At 40.9% G+C, this 27,508-nt stretch overlaps 1 protein-coding gene across 3 annotated transcripts in view; it reads left to right on the top strand.

Moving 5' to 3' along the window:
* Positions 1 to 27,508, top strand: part of gbe1b (glucan (1,4-alpha-), branching enzyme 1b) — a 591,749-nt gene that overhangs the window by 161,475 nt on the left and 402,766 nt on the right. The window lies entirely within an intron of this gene.

The raw sequence follows: 27,508 nt of genomic DNA, 5'->3' as shown, positions 1-27,508 counted from the left end.
CTCATCCTTCGCCGTTCCAACGAGAAAAGGCCAAGAACTCGCAACCTATCCTCGTACGACCTATTCTCCATTCCAGGCAACATCCTGGTTAAATCTTCTCTGCACCCTCTCCAAAGCTTCCACATCTTTCCTAAAGTGAGGTGACCAGAACTGCACACAGTACTCCAACTTTGGCCTAACCAAAGTCCTGTCCAGCTGCAACATCACTTCACGACTCTTGAATTCAATCCCTCTGCTAATGAACGATAATACACCATAGGCCTTCTTACAAACTCTATCCACCTGAGTGGCAACTTTCAAAGATCTATGTACATAGACCCCAAGATCCCTCTGTTCCTCCACCTGACTAAGAACCCTACCATTAACCCTGTATTCTGCATTCTTATTTGTTCTTCCAAAATGGACAACCTCACACTTGGCAGGGTTGAACTCCATCTGCCACTCCTCAGCCCAGCTCTGCATCATATCTAAGTCCCTTTGCAAATGACAAATGCCCTCCTCACTGTCCACAACTCCACCTATCTTCGTATCATCTGCGAATTTACTGACCCACCCTTCGACTCCCTCATCCAAGTCATTAATAAAAATTACAAACAGCAGAGGACCCAGAACTGATCCCTGCGGAACTCCACATGTAACTGGGCTCCATGCTGAATATTTACCATCTACCACCACTCTTTGACTTCGACCGGTTAGCCAGTTTTCTATCCAACTGGCCAAATTTCCCTCTATCCCATGCCTCCTGACTTTCCGCATAAGCCTACCATGGGGAACCTCACCATCCTGGCTTGGAAATATATCATTGTTCCTTCAGTGTCGCTGGGTCAAAATTCTGGAATTCACTCCCTCAGGACATTATGGGATAACTCCCAGCATGTGGACTGCAGTGGTTTAAGAAGGCAGCTCACAATCATCTTCTCAAGGGGCAAGTAGGTACGGGCAATAAATGCTAGCCCAGTCAGTGACGCTCACATCCCACAAATGGATAACAAAATAAGCTGTGTTCTTATCTAGTGGTTAGCAGTGTCCTCCAGGAAAAGAGAAGCAACAATGTTCAGAGATGTAGGGAATAATCTCCCAGAGGTTGAGTTGGTATTTTAGTTGGTAATTACAATGATGGTTGTGAAATCAATAAAGACACCATGATCGTTTTAAATTTAAGGTTGTGGACTGGGAGTCAAAGCAAACAAAATCCAAAATTGTTGGAGAAACCCAACTTCAGTTCTGAAGGACAAATGAAATCTTAACTCTGCTTTCCCTTTGCGGATGATATCAGACCCGCTGAGTTTCTCCAGCAATTTCTGTTCTTGATTCAGATCTCCAGCATCTACAGTTGTTTTATTTCGGTTCCAAGCATTTGCTTCAGGAAATTATGCTGTCTCATTTGTGCTATAGCACTGTTTTTAGAGGTTGATTGTCATATAAAGTATCACTTAAAAAAAAGGTGAAAGCCCTCTCGCACATTCAGCCTGTCCCACACAAGTTTGTGAATATTTTCAATAACATTAACTCAATGCAATGTGTTCACCTGGAAATGGCTAACAATCCAGGTCAATTTGGACAGAAGCATCTTCCTCAGCAGGTGATCACTCATGCTCTGATAATTCTGTGAAATAGTTCTTTCTTTTAGTAAGAAAGAGTGATCTCTGTCTCAGAGTTCCAGTTCTTGCATGATGCAGTCTGGTAAATTTTGTTTTGTGACATGAGTCAGAAACCTATTGCAAAGGTCCATTATTGTTGGGGTGAAAGAACCATCTTGTAGCAAGTAAACTAAACAAACCTCCCAACAAATTCAAGTTGAGCTGTAGTCTTTATTCACTTGAAACAGTTTGTCAACTCAGGCACAAATTATTCCACATCATCTTTTAAACATCGATTGCATCTTTTCTAAAGGCATCAGCAAAATTCTCCATATGAGGAGATCAGAAATAGTCATGGTCTTCCAGAGATCTTACAAAGGTCAGTTGTACTTGAATATTGTAAACTTCAACATTGAACATTGTAAACAAAATTGTGAACTTGAACATCCTGTGTTTTAACTTGTCACATTAAACTTACTTTAACTATCACATTGTGGGTATTGCTCATGAATGTCTAGAGATCTGTGCCCAAGAATGTCCAGATCTCTCTCTCTCTCTCTCTCTCTCTCTCTCTCTTTCTCTGTCTCTCTCTCTTTCTTTCTCTTCTCTTCCCCCCCCCCACCCCATGTCTCTCTCTCTCTCTCTCTCCCTCTGTCCCCGTGTGTCTCTCACGCACATGCTCAAGCTTTCTCATACGCTCGCTCTCTTGCCCTCACACACACACTCACTCTCTTTTTCTCTCTCTCTCTCTCTCTCTCTCGCTCATGGCAATCTCTAGTTTAATAATATTTTTTTTAAAAAGTAGAAGTGATTTTTATACACTGATTCCTTCAGAAGGCTCTTTAAACAAATCCAAATTGATGCGCAATTACTTTCTGCCTGTATTCTTCCGATCAGTTTTCAATCCAGCTCAAGAACTGGAGTAGCCCATGCGGCCTGTTGGGTTGATACGATCACATTCTGGATTAGTGGTGCTGGAAGAGCACAGCAGTTCAGGCAGCATCCAAGGAGCAGTAAAGTCGACGTTTCGGGCAAAAGCCCTTCATCAGGAATTTGATACGATCACAGCTGATCCACGGCTTCAACTCCATTTTTCTGTCTCCTGTACATATTATTGGATTCCTTAAAGGATCAAAATCAGTTTGTTCCAGCCTTATCTGTAGTCAGCGCTGCAGCATCCATAATCCCTGTGAGGAGGGAATTCTGAAGAGTTAAAACCCTTTGAGTAATAGCATTTCTATTCATCTCATTTCTGCTTAATCATCCACCTACCCTGATGTGTCCTTGTGTTTTACATGCCCAAGCTCTCAGAACCCAACCTCCATATCAGCCCCTTCCAGAATTTTGTTTATTGCAATAATATCACCACTTGTTTTTAGAAACTCCAAAGAACATTGACTCAATATACTCAGTCTCTCACCATAGGACAACCCTTTCCTCCCGTGAAGTGATATAGAGAACCTTTTCTGTACAAACTCCGATATAAGTAATCCTTAAATAATGAGGCTAGAACTGCACACGTTATTCCAGATGTGCTCTTACCAAAGCCTTTTTGGTCAGAGCACATCTTCATTTCAGTACTCCAATAGACTTGTATAAAGGCCAGCATATCATTTCCTTTTGTCATCATTTGTTGTACCTGAATGCTAACTTGGTAATTTTTGTGCAAGAAGTCTGATTGAACATTAACATTTTGAAAGTTTAATGTTTTCTGAAAAATATAGTATTCTGTTTTTCTCCTATTACAATGAATAACTGTACTGTCACATTATACTGCATTTACCATTTTGTTGATCCCACACTTTGTAGCCTTTGTGTCCTCATGACAGCTTATATTTTCATCTTGTTTTGTATCATCAGCAAGGTAAGACTCATTACTCTGAACCTCATTGTCTGATGCATTAATTTAAACATATCATGAAGACTAAAGCCTTTGATCTTGTTTAATGAAGTACCTTTGTCTGTGTAGATTTCCAAAAAGCTTTTTGCAATCTACCAGACTTCCCTCATGCATCATCCTGGTGACTTCTTCAAAACATGTAATTGAACTTGTAAGGTATCTTTTGATTTGGAACACCCAACGCAGTTTAAATATTCTGTTTTTATGAAAATCACGATAAATAGCTTACAAGGCATAATCGGATGACCTTGTCTGTTTAATTATAGTGCCATCACATTAAGTCTTCAGCTTTTGAGAGCTGTGACTCAGTGATTCTTTAGCTCTACAGACTTCGCCAGCTCACAGCTTTCCCCACATTGGGATTTACGTAGCACAGCAAACCAACCAAATGGCAGAACATTTTTTTCTCAGATTCTTTGGCAGAAGTCAAGTTCTTCTCTGTTTACCACCCACTTCAACTTTGTCTTTCCCAACTGTTTCTCCCACTTGGATTTATTGATTTGAATATTAAGTTAGGTAATATGATGAGAGAGAAACAATTTATCAAATTGCTCTTGGTAATGTTTTAAGTTTCTACCTATTTTAAAAGAACAAGAAACCGAATTCTGCTCATGTTTTGAGATTCATGTTAAGACTCAATGCTGCCCTAGCGATTTGGGATTGCGTGTGTTAACCTTGGGTAGACAACCACACTTAAAGTAGTGTATTATTCTCCATATTATAAAGAATATGGAAACACTGGAGAAGGTGCAAAGAAAATTCATAGAAATAGCCAGAACAGGTCAAGAAATGCTGTGTTTTTCCTGAAGAGAGAGGCTGAGGGGTGCTATAGGCTTTATATTGGAGGTAGACAAACATTAAGAATTAAATATTCCAGAGTACTTAATCTCTTGCAGAGATATACAAAATGATAAAGCAGAAAAGTTTGTTGTGATAATAAATGTTGATGTAAAATTCTCTCCACTCAGGAAAATTTCCCTCAAATTGGAAAGTAGCAAACATAAACCCTGTATTCAAGAAGGGAGAGAGAAAACAGGAATCTATGGACCAGTTCGTTAGCTTGATGTCCGTCATGGTGAAGATGATAGAATCAATCAGTAAAGAAGTCATAGCTGCACAGTTGGAAGAATCCAAAGTAATTGTGAAAAGTCAGCCTAGTATCAGGAAGGGGAAATGGTGTAACCAATTTATTGGAGTTCCTTGAAGGAATAGTATTCTATGGATGTACAGCAGTTGGGTTTCCAGAAGACATTTGATAAGGTGCCACTTCAAAGGTTACTGTGGAAAATAAGAGCTTGTGGTGTAGAGGATAACATTGATGGACAATTGCCTGGCCGGCAGGCAAAACAGGGTATGTTTAAATGGGTCTTTTCTGATTAGCAGGATGTGACAAGATTGTCTCTCCGGTCTAAGCTGGCTCCTCATCTTTTTAGATGAGATTACTTACCGCGTGGAAACAGGCCCTTCGGCCCAACAAGTCCACACCGACCCGCCGAAGTGCAACCCACCCAGACCCATTCCCCGACATTTACCCCTTCACCTAACACCACGGGCAATTTAGCATGGCTAATTCACTTAACCTGCACATTTTTGGACTGTGGGAGGAAACCGGAGCAACCGGAGGAAACCCACGCAGACACTGGGAGAATGTGCAAACTCCACACAGTCAGTCGCCTGAGGTGGGAATTGAACCCGGGTCTCTGGCGCTATGAGGCAGCAGTGCTAACCATTGTGTTAAGAGCTGATGTTAATGAGACAGATGAGGAAAGTGAAGGCATAGTAACTAAGTGTGCAAATGACACCAAGATGGGTAGGAAAGTACATTGTGAATAAGACATTCGAAGTTTGAGGAAGAATATAAATATATAATGGAAAGCCAGTGAACAATAGACCATTGAACCTTGTCTCAGTGGTGGGTGAGTTGTTGGAGGGGATGTGCATTTACTTGAAAAGGCAAGGATTGACCATCTGAGATAGTCAGCACGGCTTTGAGTGTGGAAAATCCTGTTTCATTAACTTGATTGAGTGCTTGATGAGGTGACAAAGAAGTGATGAAGGCAGAGAGATAGATGTCTATATGGACTTCAGCAAAGTGTTTGACAAGGTTCTGCACGATAGATCAGTTAGTAAGGTTAGATCACATGGGATCTAGGGGAGCTAGCCAATTGGTTACAAAATGGGTTTGAATGTTGGAGATAGAGTGCAATGGTAGAGGGTAGTTGTTCAGATTGGAGGCCTGTGACCAATGGTGTGCTGGCTCGGTGCTGTTTCCACTGCTTTTGTTCATTTATATGAATTATTTGGATGTGAAAATAGAAGGTATGGTTGGTAAGCTTCTTCCAAAATAGGTGATGTAGTGGACAGTGAAGAAGATTAACTCAGAGTACAATAGGACCTTGATCAGATGGGCCAATGGGGGACCGAGGAGTGACAGATAGAGTTGAACTCAGATAGATGTGCATTTTGGTAAGGCAAACCAGAGCAGGTCATGTGCAGTTAATTGTATGGCCCAGGGGAGTAGTGCTGAACAAAGAAACCCAAGGGTGCAGATGCGTAGTTCCTTGAAAGTGGATTTGCAGTTAGGGAAGGTAGTGCAGAAGGCATTTGGCATGCTTGCCTTCATTGATCATAACATTTGAGTGTAGGAGTTGAATTGTCATGTTGCAGCTGTACAGGACATTAGTGAGGCCACTTTTAGGTAACTGTGGACAATTCTGATCACCTTTCTACAGGAAGGATGTTGTTAAACTTGAGACGGTGCAGAAAAAGCTTGCAGGGATGTTTCTGGGAGGGTTTGAGCTATAGGGAGAGGCTGAACAGGCTGAGGCTAATTTCCATAGAGCGTCGAAGGCTGAGGGGTGACCTTATAAAGGCTTATAAAATCATGAGGGACATAGATATGGTGAATAGACAAAGCCTTTTTTCCCTATGGTGGGGTAGTCTAAAACTAGAGGAGATATGTATAAGGTGAGAGGGGAAGGATTTAAAAAGGACCTGATGTCTAACTTCAAGCAGAGGATGGTGTGTGTATGGAATAAGCTGCCAGAGGAAGTGGTGGAGATTAGTGCAATTTCAACTTTTGAAAGGCACTTGGATGATCCATGAATAAGAATGATTTAGAGGGTTATGGGCCAAATGCTGTCAAATGGGACTCGGTTAGCTTAGGACGTCTGGTCGGTGCCAGTCTGTTTCCATGCTGTATGACTGTGTGTTGAATGGGCAAAAATTCCTAGGATGAGGACATTACTGGATAGGTTAGCATTTGTTACCCAATACTAATTGTCCAGATAATGGTTAAGAGTCAACCACATTGCTGTAGTCCTGGAATCGCAGGTAAAGATGGCAGATTCCCTCCCTTACAAGAATCTTGAAAAAATGTTTTGATGAAACCATGTCCCCAGGATGTTAGCCTAGAGTTCTGGATTAATAGTGCAATGTTATTACCATCATGTCGCCGCCTTTTCCTGAATAAGCACAATGTGGGAAAATGTGATTTTATTCATTTTAGCAGAAAGAATGGAAGCAGAGTATTGCTTAAATGGAGAACAACTGCAGAAATTGAGGTGCAGCAAAATTTAGATGTACTTGTGCATGAGTCACAAAAGATTAGAATGCTGAACATCACACATTCAAGAAAGCTCCTGGCAGCATTAAAGTAAGAATGTTATGCTTCAGTTATCTCGGGCTTTGCTGATAGAATATCTTAACTACTGTGTATAGTTTTGGTCTGTTTATTTAAGGAAGCTGTAAATACAATGAAGGCAGTTTGGAGGAGGTTTACTAGATTGGTAACCTGGAGCTTATGAGAAAAGAATTTACCAGATGGGCATGTTTTCACTGGAGTTCAGAACAGTGAGGTATAATTTGATTGAAGTGTATTTGATCCTGAATGGTCTTAATACAGATGTGCAAAGGATGTTTCATTTTGTGGGCAAGTCCAAACCGAGGTAGAGTTGTTTTAAAATTAGACATTGCCCAATTAGGATAGAGATAAGGAGAAATTTGAGCATTGTGTGAATTTAGAATTTTGCCTCATAAGGCAGTGGAGACATTGAGCATTTTGCAGGTTGAAGTAGGTAGCTTCAAAGATGTTATTGAGTATAGATAGGAATGTGGAATTCTCAGAGTATTAGCCCACGACTTTGGATTACTTGGACAATGATGATCCTTTTATATCACTGTTTTCACTCGATTCTCAAGGATAGGTGACAGTGAGGTCTGCAGATGCTGGAGATCAGAGTTGAGAGTGTGGTGCTGAAAAAGCACAGCAGGTCAGGCAGCATCCAACGAACAGGAAAATGACCTGTGCTTTTCCAGCAACACACATTCAACTGTCAAAGATAGGTATTTAGGATGGGCACAAGTGAGAGTTATATTCACATACAGCGGGTGTAGCTTGGCTATCAAATGAGGCTTTTGAATCAGTGTGCTGGAGATAATAAAGAAACATTTTCCTGAATCTGAACATTAGTTTTGATTGTGTTTCACCAAGACACCACCATGGGTGAATCATCTATAATCTCTAAACATACACAAGTGCATATCTCCATGAAAATGTAGGTGTCTTAACAGCTAGATACTGAGACAAGGCTTGTTTGAAGTCTTGCAATAAGGTATGTACTTCATAGATTTTTCCTTTTCTCTCTCCTGAGGATATGTGTATATTTTCCTAAAACAATAGCAGCCATCAAAGATCAAAATTTTGAAGATGCTGGAAATCTGAAATAAAAACAAAAAATGCTAGAAGTACTCGAGCCCTGGCAGCATCTGTGGAGGGAGAAGCTAAGCTAATGTTTCAAGTTGAATATTTCGGAAACGAAAGGATTTCAGTGCTTTGTTTGTCCTTCAGTGTTTTAATACTTTGACTGGAAACTACTGTTCTTGCATTGGAACCAAAGGTTCGGATTGTTGATGACTATGTTTTGTCAATGAATTGACAGAGATTCCTGAAAGTGAACCTTTTCTTGTGTGATCCCAAATGTTTGATTAAGTAATCTACATTCCCTGAATTAGATTAGATTAAGGATTAAAATCTCCCCTCGGCAATAATCTGTGTGATCAATTGCCACCCTATGCTGAAGTTCCATTCTCTCACTGGAAATTAATATTAACCTAAATTTCATGGCCTAAGACAACAAGTCAATGTATTTATAACTAAAACGGAAATTGAGCACAAATAGGGGTTCGTGAAAATGTTGAGGTTTCTATGCATAATGTGTATATTGATGTCATTAGCCTTAAAATAAAGACACTATTCATTTTGAAAGTAAAATCAAATTCATTGTTAACTTGTGCTACATGCAATGTTGGTGCAATTTAATCAGTAGACTCTGTCACTTTGGGAATTGATGATATGGGACTGGGGTGGACATGGTCAGAAGTCACACAATGCCAGGTTATAGTCCAACAGGTTTATTTGAAATCACAAGCTTTCAGAGTGCTGCCCCTTTATGAAGTGAGGGTTGGGAGTTGAAAAGAAACCTTCTCTCAACCACAACTGAAATTCTCACCCAAAATGGTCAAATGCAAGTATCTCCTGCTTAGCCTGTGACCTGTAAATAACTTTACAGCATACTTGACACAATGTTTGAAATTGAAAATGCATAAGGATTGCACAACAAGTACTAAATGATATAAAGTGTATGTGTGAGGCCTGCCACAATGTGATCTGTAGAAAAATAATGCACTTCAGGGCTGTGCAAATATGCATAACAGGGCAACTATGACGTTTGATTATCAGTTCAGTCAGTGAAATGAACTCATTTGAACTTATAATCAAACGTCATAGTTGCTCTGTTCCATTTCAAGACAACAACAGCACATTATTCACCTTTTTGTTTTCATCAGTTTAGCACAGTAAATTTAAAATATGAAGTTAATTGGTTCAGTGAAGAGTTGACAGATCCAGGGCTACTGCCATAACACTAGGTGGGTTGAAAACAACTGCGAGCCTAGGGTCTCAATTACTTGCTGCAAACTTGTTGAACAATACCAGCAGCCACTTTTTCTTCTTTATTCTATCAAAATCATTCAAAACTTTAGATATCTTCATTAATGTTATCATATTTCTTCTTTGCCTTGTTTTCTCTGAAGAAAAAGCCCAGTTTCTCCACATAACTGAAGTCTGTGATTCATAGTCAAGGTGGGTAGATTTTTAATCAGCAAAGGAATCAATGATTATGGGGAAAAGGCAGGAAAGGTGGAGTTGAGGATGATCTGATCAGCCATGATCTCATTTAATGGTAGAGCAGATGTGATTGGCTGAAGGCCTACTTTTGCTCCTACGTTTTACGGTCTATCATGCCTGGTGCCATTTCAGTAAATCTCCCTTTCACCCTGAGACAGGTAATAACCTTGGGAACATTTTGTGGGCAGCACGGTGGCACAGTGGTTAGCACTGCTGCCTCACAGCACCAGAGACCCAGATTCAATTCCCGCCTCAGGCGACTGACTGTGTGGAGTTTGCACGTTCTCCCCGTGTCTGCATGGGCTTCCTCCAAGTGCTCCGGTTTCCTCCCACAGTCCAAAGATGTGCAGGTCAGGTGAATTGGCCATGCTAAATTGCCCGTAGTGTTAGGTAAGGGGTAAATGTAGGGGTCTGGGTGGATTGTGCTTCGGTGGGTCGGTGTGGACTTGTTGGGCCGAAGGGCCTGTTTCCACACCGTAATGTAATCTAAATCTAAATCTAAATTTATTTAGTCATTAGCTGAGAGTCAAATTGTACATCACGAAGACAGCCTATTTCCCCCACAATACTATTGCGTCACTCTGCCACTTCATTAGCTTAGCTGCTACTGGAACCAAATTTGGCCAAAAAAAAATACTGTTTTTCTTCTCAGCATTCTTTTTCCACCTTTAATTCCTTTGGCCATAATTGAGTTATATGCAACGATTGCACAACGTAAAACAACATATGTATTTACTGGTTTGGTCATCCAGGCATAATATTGAATGCTTGATATTTATTATAACAGGTATGTTATGTATTTTGTGCTGATAGACCCTACAATTGGCTGCTGGTATTGTTCAACAAGTTTGCAGCAAGTAATTGAGACCCTAGGCTCGCAGTTGTTTTCAACCCACCTAGTGTTATGGCAGTAGCCCTGGATCTGTCAACTCTTCACTGAACCAATTAACTTCATATTTTAAATTTACTGTGCTAAACTGATGAAAACAAAAAGGTGAACAATATGCTGTTGTTTTCTTTAAATGCATTGCATTCCACAAGCTGCCAATGGTTTGATGTTGATAGTTTAGTCCAAGAGGTGACTAAGAGCTTGAAAACCCTATTGTTTTGTTGAACTATACTAACCATTTAAAATGCTTCCAGTCTCATTAATTTCACTGCTCATACCATCAATTTTGCTGGTTGAATAAATGATTCTATTATTAACGTAAAGACTTGCATTATATCACATTGAATGGTGGATCAGAAATATTTTGCATGCAGTTCATGGTTCGTAGGATGAGAAGCTTCAGTCACGGGGATAGATCGGCTGTTGCCTTCAGAAAACCAAAAGTCGAAAGGATATTTAATAGAGGTACTCAAATTCATCAGAATTCTGGAAAGATAGGCTAAATTCATTCCCAATAGTAGAAGTATTGAGAACCATTGGGCACTGATTTAAGGTGACTGGCAAAAGAAACAACAGCAACATGTGTCCAGGCTTTTGGCAAGAATCTAGATTGAGAGTTTGATGGCAGGAGGTTTATCTGTGGATTTTGGACTTAAAGAGCTGGTACAAATTTGATGGGTCAAATGGACATGTTATAATGTAACTATTCAAAGAATTCTTTCCAAGTGCACTAAGTATTGTTATGTAAGAAAATCTGACAACAATGAGATAAAAGATTTATTATTCTATTATCCAGGATACCTAATCACCAATTAAGATTTTTAGTACCATCACTGGCATTTCATTGAATTAGAAAAGTGAGGCTGTGTGAACTTTTTTTTTCTGACTGCAAGAAATATATCCAGCAGTGTAATTAGAGACCTTGTGCTTGGTACTTGGAGAGGAAGCATTTTAATACTGGTTGCATTGAATGTGAAGGCACTGGCAGTTATATATCTGACCTTGAAGTTGATTGCAGTAGAATACAATGAATTAAGAGCATAAAAGGCAAGAAATGCGCTACATTAGATTTTGGTTTGTTGATGCCAATTTTCTAAGTCATTCCACTGATGGTATTTTATTTGATAAATGGAAAAGTTGTCCTGCACACCTTGAAATGTGAGTATCTGATTAATGGGCAGTCAGTCGTTCCACTGGTTTCAGAAGAAAGCAGCAGGGGTAATTATGACTAAATTGATTTGGATTAGATGAAATCATGAGTGAGTACATAAGTCCATCGTAATCAATTTCTTCAATAATATTTTCATGTTGATTGGAGAGTCTTTCTGAATCATTCCAAACATTCCAGGAATTCAGTGATTTAGCAAGCACAGATTGCTGTTGATGCTCCCAATGTCAGCATTTAAGTAGGTAACAGCAAAGTGCCAAACATATGACCACGATCTCACCCTGCATCACGCATCACTTCCCACTGTTTAAAAAGACGATATTTAAAAAAAAATCTCACCACACTCTATACGCTTAAAACCAAACTGTTCCAAATAATTTTATACTTGGCATCATGAATGTTTCAAACCACCATACACTTTCAACTTCAGAGTCTCGAATATTAAATATTCGACCTTTCTCACATAGAGACCCCATCACTAAAACATTGGCCTGTTGCTCATTGAATTTCCAACTTCTACATGCAGAAAATCAGACCCATTATGTTAAAAATACAACTTCTGATTCTGTCAGATTTCCTCCACCTTTATGTTTTACAATTCAGAAACTTGTGCTTTTTTCTTGGTCCATCTCTGAAGGCCTTGCAATGGCAATTACCAAACTTATTGAGTAGTGAAAAGATTCACATGTCCAAGAAATTGAATGTAAAGGAGGAGTTACACAAAAACCTTGGAGTACTGTGCTCAGGTATGGACACAGAATCCCCCAAAAGCAACACCACTTGATGCAGTCAGGAGCATTCAGAATGAAAAGATATAATTTTAAAATCAGAAACAGGCTACTTGACAGAAAAGTTTTAATGCATTTCACATAAAGGTCAGCTCAAAGAGCAAATATTGGTATTAAGAGTCATAGTTGTAGAGCTATACAGCACGAAAACAGACCTTTTGGTCCAACTTGTCCATGCCAACCAGAAATCCTAAGCTGATTTACTCCCATTTGCCAGCATTTGGTCCATATCTCTCTGAATCCTTCCAATTCACACAGCCATCCAGATGCACTTAAATGTTGTAATTGTACCAGCCTCCACCACTTCCTCTGACAGTTCTTTCCATACACACACCACCCTCTGTGTGAAGAAGTTGGCTGTCAGGTCCTTTTTAAATCTTTCCCCTCTCGCCTTAAATCTGTTTTCTAGTTTTTGACATTCCTACCTTGTGGGGAAAAAATCCTTGTCTGTTCATTTGGTCCATGTTCCTCATGGTTTTATAACCTCTATAAGGTCACCCCTCAGCCTTCAATGCTCCAGGGAAAACAACTTGACCTATTCAGCCTGCCCCTATAACTCAAACACTCCAACCTTGGCAACATCCTTGTAAATCTTTTCTGAGCCTTTTCAACTTTAACACAGCTTTCCTATAGAAGGGAGACCAGAACTGAACACACAATATTCTAAAATTGGCCTCACCAATGTTCATGGAAGCTCATTGTCTGAAATGGATAGATATTTGCTGCAGTGGGGTTTATATCCAAAATGGTGTCTCAGGTTAGGATTTAGACCAACCAACATCACAATGAACCGGAGACGAGCTCAAAAGGTTTATTGCATTCTTCTTGTTTCTGGGTTCTGATGCTGCATCTCCATGTTGGCGACAGTGTTTGAACTGCCTGCCTAAGCTCTATAACCATGGGCTAAGCATTGATTGGTGCACTGATACAAATCACAACAGTGAGGGAATGCAATAGGCTGTAATCAATCGAAGAAACTTTAAAAGGTGGTGCTAACTCTCAGAGGCATCAAAAGGCAGACGAAAGGATGCTGGTTGGATATGTATTTCACCTCTTTCCCAAGGGGTGATATTAGGACCTTGTGACCCTGGAGTCTGCACTCGCCATGGTGGTGAATTTGGATAAAGTAATGTGCTTGGTCCTGTGTGACACATGGAACTAACTCTATGGTTTGCATTATAGGAAGAAAAAAAAACCCTGTGTTATTGTACACTTTTCAGTAGATGGCATTTGAAATGCAATCGTAAGAAATGCTCACAGCGAATGCCAACAAAAGGCAATTCACTGAATTGTCAGATAATGTGTTTTAGCTCTAATGATAAATATCCAAAACATCAGGAAGGTCATTTATACTTATACATCTATCTGAGAAGACAGACAGTGCCTCAGTTCAAAGTCTCATCCAAAAGATGGTATCTTTGGAAGTGCAACAATGAAATACAAGTTTATTTGATAACAGTCTTGTTATGTACATTGACATGTTTATGAATGCAAGTTATTATGACCATCAATGAGATTGAACACTCAGACACTGGACTCGAATTCACAGCCTCTGACTTTGAGGCAAGCGTGTTACCGTTATATCATTTTAGCTCAAAAGACTGTTTCGGGCGGTGTTCACCTGTTTCTTTTTATTTGTGTGCAGGGATTAGAAAATAATGCTTTCATAAGTACAATTTGATTAACAATCATAGGAGCAAATTACTTTTTCCTGTATTCTTGAAACCTGGAGTGCCAATGTATATCTACAGGCAAATCCACAATATGCAAGACCTATTCTAATAACAGGGCTTCAGCCTGTAATGTTAGTTTCTTCTCCACGTAGGTGTTATCTGACTACTGAGTTTCTCCAGTATTTTTGTTCTTTCAGATTTCCAGCATCTGCTGTATTTTGCTTTTGAACTCAAGTTGTACTCCAGCTTAATGTTTGGAGTCAATGTTGTCATATTTCACCCCATTACAAACTCCATTTCCTTGCCACTTACTTTATTGTTCTCCTTGGTCACTCTCAAATTGAACCAGATTGTTTGCAACCTTGGCTTCCTATTTGAGCTGGAAATGTACGTCATGCTTCTAATCGGTAATAACATCACCTCCTTCATCTTTTTGGTTTAAAAACCCTTATCTTTTCCTTTGTTATGTTCTCTCAACTATTTCAAAACTCTCCTGACCAACTTCCCATTTTTGCCCTCTAAGTGCAAATAAAAATTCGGTTACATCCTTACTTGTACCAAGTTCTGTTCGCTTCTCATTTCTGTGCTGTCTGAGGTTTCATTCGTATCCAGTTTGAAAATTTTCATCCTGATTTTCAAATTCCTCCAGGCCTTGCTTCGCACTATCGCTGTAACTTTGTCCAGCTTTACATCATTTTGTGATGTCTGCAACAGTTCTAATTCTGACATCTTTAATTAATAAAAATGAGAATTTTCTGTTTGTACTTTGCTATTGGCAGCATGCATTTAGCTGTCCAAACTCTAAATTCTGGAATTTCCTCCAGAAGCCTCCTTGCTTATCCTTCCACTCTTTTCTTTGAAACAGTCCTTAAAATTTAGAACTTTAAATAAATTTCAGTTGACTTATTTTAATGGATTATGTTTGCTGACGCGATGTACCATGCACAGTAGCAGCAAAATCTCTGAAATAAATTAGAAAAGAAAGCATATAGTTGAACAGATAATGCTGTTAAAATAGATTTTTAAAAATATTTAATAATCAGCTTTATGTTGTACACGTGCATTGTGGAAAGAACAGAAATGAGCATGCACTATTGAAATTTCTACTTGACTCTTCAGATATTAAAATAACAACGTTTCTTAAAACCTACTTCATTTGTCTGATATCTGCTTAAGTGGTTTGGTGTGAAAGTTTTGGTAATGTTCCTCTGAAGTTCTTCGGAATATCTTGCTGTGTTGAAGGTGCTGTATAAGTGCAATTTAATGCTGCAGCGATTGGGATATTTTTGCTTCAACTCTGACAACCTGCATTCACCACTTTGTTCACCCTATCACATGTGCCCATAGTTGTCTAGACACATTGCCACTGAAATTCCTGCCCCATACCTCTATCGCTGTCTCTCTCATATTTTTGGACTCGGGCATGATAAAACTTTCTGTATCTGTCCTCAAGTCATCGCCTTTAAGTCTTTGTATCTGATGAAGCTCCGTGAAAAGCCCTGAAATTTTTAAAACATTAATAGTTCTGTATAAAGGAAAGTTGCACAGGTTTGTGGTGGTCCAAATTTCAGTCAAGCTCAACATTCTGACTGGTACATCACACTTGCAGAATACAAAAGACATCTTTAGACAGCATTGGATTGACACTGATCAAATTAATTAATTTGGCCTATCAAGCATGCCCAGTAGGCATTCAGTTAAATCATGCTGATCTGGTTGTGGTCTCAACTCCACTTCCATCTCTTCCAAAGTTCTCTCCATGCCTGTCTTAAAAGTGAAACCTTTATTCGTAAGCTGTGGCCCCAGATCTAATATTTCACACAAGAGGAGACAACCTCTCAGAAACCACCCTGTCAAATTCCCTCAGGATTTGGTGTGCTTCAATTGGATGGTGTGTTGGAGATCAAGCCCCTCTTATTCTTTGAGCTGTCACACGAAAAGGTTTGGTTAGACTGTCTAATTTACTTCCGGTCAAATGAATATACTTCAGGTTTGTGCACCGAACAAGAGGAAAATTATTTATTATGAACAAATTATTTTTCACCAATGGTGGTGAAGAAATATGAATGACTAACTTAAGACTCAATGACTCTGTACCTTTTTAATCACCCAGCCACATACACTGATTGATTTTAAGGTGAAAACAAAACAAGGGTAATATGGTTGAGTAATGCCAATCTGGAGTGCAGGGTTTGATGAGTGATTTAGTCTGGTGTCTCCCAATTCCCTCTGATAACTTTTCAGTTATTTGTTGACATGTGGACCTCCACATTGATGTCAGTCTTAGAAGAGAAATGGCTCCTCAGGTAGGGGGAATGTTTCATGTTTGGAATCTTTTTGGAGGATTGGATCACAGATATTGGGAATACCTTGCTTTCTTGAAGGTGCTGTACATGTGCAACTTAATTCTGCAGTTAATGGGATCTCTGTGCTTCAGCTCGAGCAACCAGCATTCACCACTTGGTTCACGCAATCATAGGTGCTCACTTTGCCTAGACTCAAAGCCACTGAAATTTCAGCCCCAGACCTCTATCGCTGTCTCTTTCATGTTTTTAGGCTCAAGCATGATCAAACTTGGTAAAGGACTTGAGTCTTGAGGTTGAGCTGAGAACAATTCTTCAATGTGCTTTTGTGAAGTTGTGAAGCAAGTCTTCACGATTCTCTTCTGAGAGCGTGGAGATGACATTTTAATCTGTGTACTGAGGTTCCACAGGCGAAGTCAGTGTCGTTTTTTTTTGAATTTCAAATAGTTGAAGTTGCAAAGTTTTCTGTCTACCCTGGAACCAATGTCCAGGGGAAGGCTTTTCTTGACAAGATGAAGAATGGTAGACGAAGTTGGAGAAAAGAGTGTGATTGATGAGATATCCTGCTTGACTCCTGTCTGGACCTCAAAGAATTCTGTCATATTACAATTACTAAGATCTGTTGCGACATATTATTGTGGAGGAGTTGGAGAATGTTGCTGAATTTCATTGGACATCTGGCCTTTGACAGAACCTTCCATAGCAGTTCCCGACTGAAGCTAAAGCCTTGGCCAGGACGATGAAGACGATGTTGTTTGGTTGGTGTTGTTCCTGGCATTTCTCTTGGAGTCGCTAAGCAGTAAAAAAAATGCCTGTAGTTCCATAGTATGAAGCCACACTGACTCCAGGGAAGCATTTCTTCAGAGACTGGGCAATGATATTCTCAGCAATGAAGCTGAGAGAGATTTCTTGGTAGTGCCTGTAGTCAATTTCATCTCCTTATTTGAAGATAGTAGTGATAGCAGCATCCTTGAGATTGGCAGGGATATCATCTTTGTACCATATTTTCAGGAAGATGACAGGTAAGCTCTACTCGTTCAAGTTTGAAAATCTCTGCTGGAATCCCACCAATTCATGCGGCGTTTACCTTGTTCTTGTGTCTAACACAGGCTTCCATCCCTGCCAAACTTCGGACTCCCTGGTCATCTTTGAGGAGTTAGATAATTTCCTGAAACATGTCCTCAACTGTGATTGTATTGCAGTATCCAATGAAAACTGATGTTTGCTCTGTTTTTCAAAAGTTCTGTCCTTACCCTTCACTAGTTTGAGACCAAGGGAGTTGGGTCCTTTGTATTGCTTTGCTGGCACTGAAGAAACCCTGGGTATCATGCTTGCTGGCAATGAGTTACAGTTCCTTAGTTTTCTGAATACAGCATTGGTTCTTGATCTTCCTAGTGCTTCTTTGTAACTCCACCTTTACTGTTTGATGAGTTCTCCTCATTGATTTACTGGTCATTTTGCCAAGGGTGTAGAGTTTTCCTTCTCATGTCGATGAGGTCTTGGATGATGTGGTCATTTTTTTCGAATCAGTCTTGGTGTTTTGTAGTCTTGTAGCTGATGATTTCTTCGCATGATGGCTGTCTTCATCTCTTTCCAGATTTCCTCCACTCCACTAAAATGTACTCTTTGGAGATTTTGCTGAAGACTTGGAGGTTTGCTGGCCTGCTTGACTCTCGTAGCAATCAGACCACAGGATAAGATATAGGAGCAGAATTAGGTCATTTGGACCATCAAGCTTGCTCTGCCATTTGATCATGGCTGATATGTTTCTCAACTCATTCGTCTGTCTTCTCCCTGAAGCGCTTGATCCCCTTACTAATTCAGAACCTATCTGTCTCTGGCTTATGACTTGGCCTCCACAGCAGCAATTAGTTCCACAGATTAACCACTGTTTAGCTGAAGAAATGGAACTGCAAAATCTTACCAACAACTGAATTCAGGCTAACAGGCCTATCGTTTCCTGTCTTCTGCCTCTCTCCCTTCTTAAAAGGGATGCAACATGAGCCATTTTCCAGTCCTCTTGGCTTCTCCCTGACTCCAGTGATTCCTGAAGGATCACCACTAACATCTCCACAATCTCTTCAGTTATCTCCTTCAGAACTCTGGCGTGTAGTGTAATGCATCCAATCCAGGTGATCTATCCACCTTTAGACCTTTCAGTATCCCCAGCACCTTCTCCTCAGTGATGACCACTATATCCACCTCTGCTTGCTGACTCTCTTGAAGTTCTAATATAGTCAGTTCTGCTACAAAACAGTCGTTCCGTTCTCATGCCATCCCGTGTTATAAAAAAATCGCGTAACAGCAACACTATCTAAACTAATGGGGCCAGAATCACATTATAACCAATACAATCTTTAAATGTATGCAATATAGAAACTGTCTCCAATCACTCGTTCATGTTATAGTGAATTTGCATTAACATTATTGGATAGAAAACTGGCTAACCGGTCGAAGTCAGAGAGTGGTGGTAGATGGTAAATATTCAGCATGGAGTCCAGTTACAAGTGGAGTTCCGCAGGGATCAGTTCTGGGCCCTCTGCTGTTTGTAATTTTTATTAATGACTTAGATGAGGGAGTCGAAGGGTGGGTCAGTAAATTTGCAGATGATACAAAGATAGGTGGAGTTGTGGACAGTGAGGAGGGCTGTTGTCGGCTGCAGAGGGACTTAGATATGATGCAGAGCTGGGCTGAGGAGTGGCAGATGGAGTTCAACCCTGCCAAGTGTGAAGTTGTCCATTTTGGAAGAACAAATAAGAATGCGGAATACAGGGTTAATGGTAGGGTTCTTGGTCAGGTGGAGGAACAGAGGGATCTTGGGGTCTATGTACATAGATCTTTGAAGGTTGCCACTCAGGTGGATAGAGTTTGTAAGAAGGCCTATGGAGTATTATCGTTCATTAGCAGAGGGATTGAATTCAAGAGTCGTGAGGTGATGTTGCAGCTGTACAGGACTTTGGTTAGGCCACATTTGGAGTACTGTGTGCAGTTCTGGTCGCCTCACTTTAGGAAAGATGTGGAAGCTTTGGAGAGGGTGCAGAGAAGATTTACCAGGATGTTGCCTGGAATGGAGAGTAGGTCATACGAGGATAGGTTGAGAGTTCTCGGCCTTTTCTCGTTGGAACGGCGAAGGATGAGGGGTGACTTGATAGAGGTTTATAAGATGATCAGAGGAATAGATAGAGTAGACAGTCAGAAACTTTTTCCCCGGGTACAACAGAGTGTTACAAGGGGACATAAATTTAAGGTGAAGGGTGGAAGGTATAGGGGAGATGTCAGGGGTGGGTTCTTCACCCAGAGAGTGGTGGGGGCATGGAATGCGCTGCCCGTGGGAGTGGTAGAGTCAGATTCATTGGCGACCTTTAAGCGGCATTTGGATAGGTACATGGATGGGTGCTTAATCTAGGATAGAAGTTCGGCACAACATCGTGGGCCGAAGGGCCTGTTCTGTGCTGTATTGTTCTATGTTCTATAATGGGCATTATAGCAGAACAACCTATACTAGTGGTGTTTCCCATCATGGAGACTGATGAAAAATACCTACTCAGTTCCTCCATTGCTTTGTTCCCCATTATTCCTTCCCCAGCCTAATTTCCTAGCAGCTCAATGCTCACTCTTGCTTCTTTCTTACCTTTTATATGTCTGAAGAAACTCTCAACCTTCTGTTATATTACTAGCTAGCTTATCCTCTAATTTCATTTTCTTCTCCTCTTGTTGCTTTTTGGTTGTCCACTTCTGGTTTTCATGGCTGCCTTGTCCTCCCCTTCATATGTTTCTTCTTCCTTGGATGAATTTCTGCTGTGCCTCCTGAATTACCGCTGAAGCTCCTGCCACAGCTACTCCACTGTCTTCCCTGCTGGGTTCCCCTTACAATCAACTCTGGCCAGCTCCTCACTCATGTCTTTGTAGTTACTTTTATTGTTCTCACTGCTCCCTAGGCGTTCCCTCACTTTAAGCTGTCTAAACAAGCTTGCGTCATTGCACATCACTAAAACCAGAATTGCATGTATCCTAGGGGGCTCTATTGCAAGTTCCTAAAAAAAACTCACGCACGCTCCCCAAATTCCTTTTCTTGGAATGCAATGGGAGAACAATTAGCCATACACTTTGATTCTGTCTTCTCAAAGGATGATGTAAATAATGCCTCAAATATGTTGAGGGCATAGTGAGAGGGAGAAACTGAAGGGTATCAACATTTGTAGGGAAATGAATGGTTTAAGGACCAATAAATCGATAGGGCCCAATATTTTGCATCCCAGAGTACTAAAGGAAGTGACCAGAAATATTGGATGCATTGGTAATCTTCTTTCATGATTCTGTGGACTTTGGAAGAGCTCCGAGCGAGTGGAGGGTAGCTAATGAAGCCCTGCTATTTATAAAAGGGAGGTAGAGCGAAATAGGATGATGTAGGCTGGTTAGTCTGGCATCATTAGTGGTGCAAATGCTGGAGTCTATTATAAAAGATTCAACAGCAGAACACTTGGAAAACCATGATAGATTCAACCACAGCATGGACTTATAAAAGGGGAATCATGCTTGACAAATCTCCAGGAATTTTCGAGGATGTAACTACTGGAGTTGCTAAGTGGGAGCTGAAGAATGTGGTTTGCTTGGACTATCAAAACACTTTTGATAAGGTCACATAAAAGTTAACGTAAAATTGAAGGGTGTATGTTTGGACATAGTGTACTGACATGGATCGGGAACTGGTAGGCAGAATGGAATCAAAGAATAGGAAGTGAGGTGGAGACTGGAGACTGAAAGAATTATGAAGATAGCATTAATAAAGGGAAGAATAGGCAGAGAGCAGGTGAGTGCAAAAGAACTGGTGGCCTGAAATGCATCTAATTTAATGCAAGGCGTATAATGTGTAAGGCAGATGAACTTTGGGCTTGGATTGGTGCTGGGCGTATGACATTATTGCCATCACAGAGACTTGGTTGAAGGAAGGGCATGATGATTTGCAACTAAACGTTCCAGGTTATAGACGCTTCAGACAGGACAGGGAGGGAAGTAAAAGAGGGGGTGGAGTTGCATTGCTGGTCAGGGACGATATCATGGCTGTGCTAAGGGAGCACACTATGGCGGTCTTTGGTAGTGAGGCATTATGGGTGGAGCTGAGAAATAAAGGTACAGTTACATTGTTGGGGCTGTATTACAGACCTCCCAACAGTGAGCGTGAGGTAGAAGAACAAATAGGTAAACAGATTATGAATAGATGTAGAGGCAATAGGGTAGTGGTGATAGGAGATTTTAATTTTCCCAACATTGACTGGGATACACTTAGCGTCAGAGGTCTGGATGGAGTAGAATTTGAACGAAGCGTCCAAGAGAGTTTTCTCGAACAGTATGTCAATAGTCCGACGAGGGAAGGGTCCATATTGGATCTGTTACTGGGGAACAAGCCAGGGCAAATGGTGGAAGTTGCAGTGGGGGATTTCTTTGGGAACAGTGACCACAATTCTGCAAGTTTTAGAATACTCGTAGATAAAGAAGAGAGTGGTCCTAAGGGAAGAGTGCTAAACTGGGCCAAGGCCAATTATATCAAAATTAGGCAGGAGCTGGGAAATGTGGATTGGACACAGCTATTTGAAGAGAGGTCCACATTTGATATGTGGGCAGCTTTCAAAGATAGGTTAATGGCAGTGCAGGATAGGCATGTCCCGTTGAAGGCAAAGGATAGGAAGGACAAGATTCGTGAACCGTGGATGACAGGAGAAATTGTACGACTAGCCAAGAGAAAAAGGGAAGCGTACGTAAAGTCTAGGCAGCTGAGAACAGAACGGGCCCTGGAGGAATATCGGAAGAGTAGGACAAGTCTTAAACAAGGGATCAAGCGGGCTAAAAAAGGTCATGAAATAGCTTTAGCAAGCAGAATTAAGGAAAATCCCAAAGTATTTTATTGTTATATAAGAAGCAAGTGGGTAACTAAAGAAAGGATTGGTCCATTAAAAGATAATGAAGGAAGACTGTGTGCCGAACCTGCGAGAATGGGTGAGATTTTGAATGATTACTTTGCATCAGTGTTCACTGAGGAGAGGAACATGATGAATATTGAGATCAGAGACAGAAGTTTGATTAGTCTGGATCACGTTGGCATAAGTAGGGAAGATGTGTTGGGCATGCTAGAGGTTATTAAGGTGGACAAATCCCTAGGACCGAATGGGATCTATCCCAGGTTGCTGAGGGAGGCGAGAGAGGAAATAGCTGGGGCCCAGACAGATATCTTTGTGGCATCCTTAACTACAGGTGAGGTGTCGGAGGACTGGAAGGTTGCTCATGTTGTCCCCCCTGTGCAAGAAGGGTAGTAGGGATATTCCGGGTAACTACAGACTAGTGAGCCTGACATCGGTGGTGGGGAAGTTGCTGGAGAGGGTACTGAGAGATAAGTTCATTCCTTTGTAAATATAAATAGACCGTATCGGTGATGGGCAATATGGTTTTGTGCGGGGGAGATCGTGCCTTACCAGCTTGATAGAGTTCTTCGAGAAAGTGACCAAGTTGTTAGATGAAGGAAGGGCTGTTGATGTCATAAGCATGGACTTTAGTAAGGCGTTTGATAAGGTTCCCCATTGTAGACTAATGGAGAAAGTGAGGTCACATGGTGTGCAGGGTGTTCTAGCTCGGTGGATAAAGAACTGGTTGAGCAACAGGCGACAGAGTAGTAGATGAAGGGAGTTTCTGGAAATGGAGAAAGATGACCAGTGGTGTTCCACAGGGGTCAGTGTTGGGGCCACTGTTGTTTGTAATATACATAAATGATCTAGAAGAGGGCACTTTTGGTATGATCAAGTTTGCAGATGACACGAAGATTGGTGGAGTAGCAGAAAGCAAAAGGTACTGTCCGAGAATACAGGTGGATATAGATAGACTGGAGAGTTGGCCGGAAAAGTGGCAGGTGTCTTTCAATCCAGACAAATGTGAGGTGCTGCATTTCGGCAAGACGAATTCAAGAGCGAATTATACAATGAACGGAAGAACCTTTGGGAAAAGTTGATGGGCAGAGAGATCTGGGAGTGCAGGTCCATTGTACCCTGAAGATTGCTGCACAGGTGGATAGAGTGGTCAAGAAGGCATATGATATGCTTGCCTTCATTGGACAGGGTATTGAGTATGAGAGCTGGCAAGTCATGTTAAAATTGTACAAGACATTGGTTTGGCTGCACTTGGATACTGTGTACAGTTCTGGTCACCACATTACCAAAAGGATGTGGACGCTTTGAAGAGGGTGCAGAGAAGGTTTACGAGGATGTTGCCTGGTATGGAAGGTGCTAGCTATGAAGAGAGGTTGAGTAGGTTCGGTTTATTTTCACTAGAAAAAAGGAGATTAAGGGGGAACCTGATTGAGGTTTTCAAAATCATGAAGGGTATAGACAGTGTGGATAGAGACCAGCTTTTTCCCAGGGTGAAGGATTCCATAATGAGAGATCATGCTTTCAAAGTGAGAGGTGGAAAGTTCAAGGGGGATACACGCGGCAAGTACTTCACACAGAGGGTGGTGGGCGTTTGGAGGCAGGCACGGTAGATTCATTTAAGATGCGTCCGGACAGATGCATGAGTAGGTGGGGAGCAGAAGGATACAAATGCTTAGAAATTGACAGACAGGTTTAGACAGTACATTTGGATTGGATCTGACTTGGGCTGTTCCTGGGCTGTAAATTTTCTTTGTTCTTTGAATAAACAAGGTCATTTTGTGAATGGCAAGCACAGTACCTCATGGGTTGCTGCAGGGATCAGTCTGTCACCTGGCTATTCACAATATATATTAATGATTTAGATGAGAAAACTAAATGTAATGTCTCCAGATTTACAGATAACATAGAGCTGGGTGAGTGATGAGGAGGATGCTGAAATGCTCCATTGTGATTTGGCCAAGTTGAGTGAATGGGTAAATATATTATTAGAGATGTATGATGTAGATAAACCTGAGGGTATCAACTTTGGTAGCAAGAACAAGAAGGCAGATTATTACCAGGATGGTGATAGATTAGGAAAGAGGGAAATGAAATGAATTCTGGGTATCCTTTTACGCAAGTCGTTGGAAGTAAACATGTAGATCCAGTAGGCAGTGAAGAAGATAATTTAGTATGCTGGTTTTCATTGGGGATTTGAGTGCAGGAGCAGGGATGTCATGTTGAAATTGTACAGGGCAAAGGTGAGATCACACATGGAGTATTGTGTTTAATTATGGTTTCTTTATCTGAGGAATGATACTCTGGCTCTGGAAAGAGTGCAACAAAGGTTTACCAGAGATTCCTTGCATGGCAAAATTAACATACGAAGAGAGGCTGATCAGTTTGGCCTTTATTCAGAAGCTCAGAAGAATGAGGGACAATCTCATAGAAACGTATCAAATTATATTGGGACTAGTAAGAGTAAGCGCAGGAAGGTCGTTCCTGATGATTGGGAAGTTCAGAATTAGGGCTAACAGCCCAAGGATACGGGGTGGGCCATACAAGACTGAGGTAGGAGAAATTTCTTCACCCAAAGGTTGTTGAACCTATGGAATTCCCTCCCACACAAAGCAGTTGAGACCAAAACATTGAATGTTTTCAAGAAGGAATTGGGTATAGCTTTTACAGCTGAAAGGATCAAAGTGTGTGGGGAAATGTTGGAAATGGGATGTTGAGTTGGATGAACAGCCATGATTATATTGTGTGTTCATTTTGCAGTTTCATAGGCTGAATGGCCTACTCTGGCACCTATTGTCTATGTTATTGTGTTCACTACACAGGAACCTAGTTTCTCATCAACTTAGTTGCTCTATTAGTTTTGCGGTCTGCATCCACTTCCAGTAAGCGTGATTTTTAAAGTTGTAGCCATTCTCTTTCAACAAGCCCCTTGACCACAAGGAATATTTTTCCAGTTTTGGTCCACATCCAAAGAAAGAGAAAATAAAAATATGCATTCCTTACAATTGCTTTGAGAAAATGTTTTCCCAGGATCCCCTTTATTCACCTTGTTATTTTAAAAGCCGTAATAAACTAACAGAACACAATGGCCCTTTCACAAATCATGTTGACTTTGCTTGATCACATTATGGTTTTCTCATTATCTTGCTTTATCCTCTCTAATAGTGCATGATTACAATTACCTTGCCAGATGTTAGACTACCTGGTCGATTGTTTTCTGCCTTCCTACTTTTCTTAAATCAAGATATTACAATTACTATTTCCAGTCTGCTTCTGGAATTTAAGGAATTTTGGAAGTTTATAATCAATGCCTCTCTTACGTATGTCATCATGTCTTTAAAGAACCTGGGATGTAGGTCATCGGATCCTCGGGAATTGTCAACAATCGGTCTGAAGGTTTTCCCAGTATCTTTTCCATGGTGATTGTGATTGATTTCTGTTCCTCCCTCCCTTAATTTTCAATTATTTTTGGGAAGTTTTCTCAGTCTTTTACAGTGAAAACTAATACATTACACCTGTTCAAAGCTTCCACCATTTTCTTGTTTTCTGTCAATGCCATTGCAATCGGCAAAAATCATACAGCACCTTAAGGATATTCCGGCATGCAATTTGTTTATGGTTCATCTGATTAAAGGCTCCTACTGCTGACAACAGGAGATGATTTATACTTCAGCATTCAGGATTATTTAAGAAAGGTGATAAGGAAAAGCCAGGGAACTATAGACCTGTGAGCCTGACGTTGGTGATGGACAAATTGTCAAGGTTAGATCTCATGGAATACAGGAAGAACTAGCCATTTGAATACAGAACTGGCTCAAAGGTAGGAGACAGAAGAATGTAGTGGAGGGTTACTTTTCAGACTGGAGGCCTGTGACCAGTGGAGTGCCACGAGGATCGGTGCTGGGTCCACTACTTTTCGTCATTTATATAAATGATATGGATGTGAGCATAGGAGGAATAGTTAGTTTGTAGATGACTCCAAAATTGGAGGTGTAGTGGATAGTGAAGAAGGTTACCTTCATTAGATGGCCCAATGGTCAGAGGAGTGGCAGATGGAGTTTAATTTAAATAAATGTGAGGTACTGCATTTTGGGAAAGCAAATCTTAGCAGGACTTAAACGCTTAATGGTAAGGTCCTAGGGAGTGTTGCTGAACAAAGAGACCTTGGAGTGCAGGTTCATAGCTCCTTGAAAGTGGAGTCGCAGGTAGATAGGATAGTGAAGAAGGTGTTTGGTATGCTTTCCTTTATTGGTCAGAGTATTGAGTACAGGAGTTGGGAGGTCATGTTTCAGCTGTACAGGATATTGGTTAGGCCGCTGTTGGAATATTGCATACAGTTCTGGTCTCCTTCCTCTCGGAAAGAAGTTATGAAACTTGAAAGGGTTCAGAAAAGATGTACAAGGATTTTGCCAGGGTTGGATGATTTGAGCTATCGGGAGAGGCTGAACAGGCAAGGGCTGTTTTCCCTGGAGCATCGGAGGCTGAGGGGTGACCTTGGAGGTTTCAAAAATTGTGAGGGGCATAGATAGGATAAATAGACCAGGTATTTTCCCTGGGGTCAGGGAGTCCAGAAGTAGAGGGCACAGGTTTGTGGTGAGAGGGGAAAGATATAAAAGAGATCTGAGGGGCAACCTTTTCACACAGAGGGTGCTATGTGTATGGAATGAGCTGCCAGAGGAAGTGGTGGAGGCTGTAAATTGCAACATTTAAAAGACATCTGGATGGGTATATGAATAGGAAGGGTTTGGAGGGGTATGGGACTAGATTAGGTTAGGATATCTGGTCAGCATGGGTGGGTTGGACCGCAGGCTCTGTTTCCGTGCTGTATGTCCCTAAGACTATGACTCTATCTTCAGTGAAACTGTTAATGTGCTGTGATCCCTTGTTCATTATGTATTATTCAGATTGTATTCCTCCCTCTGTCACCTTCTGTTTACATGCAAGCAGGATAGAGGCTTGAGCAGCTTTGGGTAAAACTCATTTTTTTATAGTGTAGGTCTTTTATTACTTACCTGTGCATTCCATTGTAGTCTATCATGAATTTTATAAAGCATTGAAGTGTTCCTTAAAATTTATTGTTTGTCACCTGAATGATTCTGTGAAGGGAA

The sequence above is a fragment of the Chiloscyllium punctatum genome, chromosome 15 (assembly GCF_047496795.1).
Source record: "Chiloscyllium punctatum isolate Juve2018m chromosome 15, sChiPun1.3, whole genome shotgun sequence".
NCBI lineage: Eukaryota > Metazoa > Chordata > Chondrichthyes > Orectolobiformes > Hemiscylliidae > Chiloscyllium > Chiloscyllium punctatum.
This window is presented reverse-complemented; position numbering and strand designations above follow the sequence as displayed.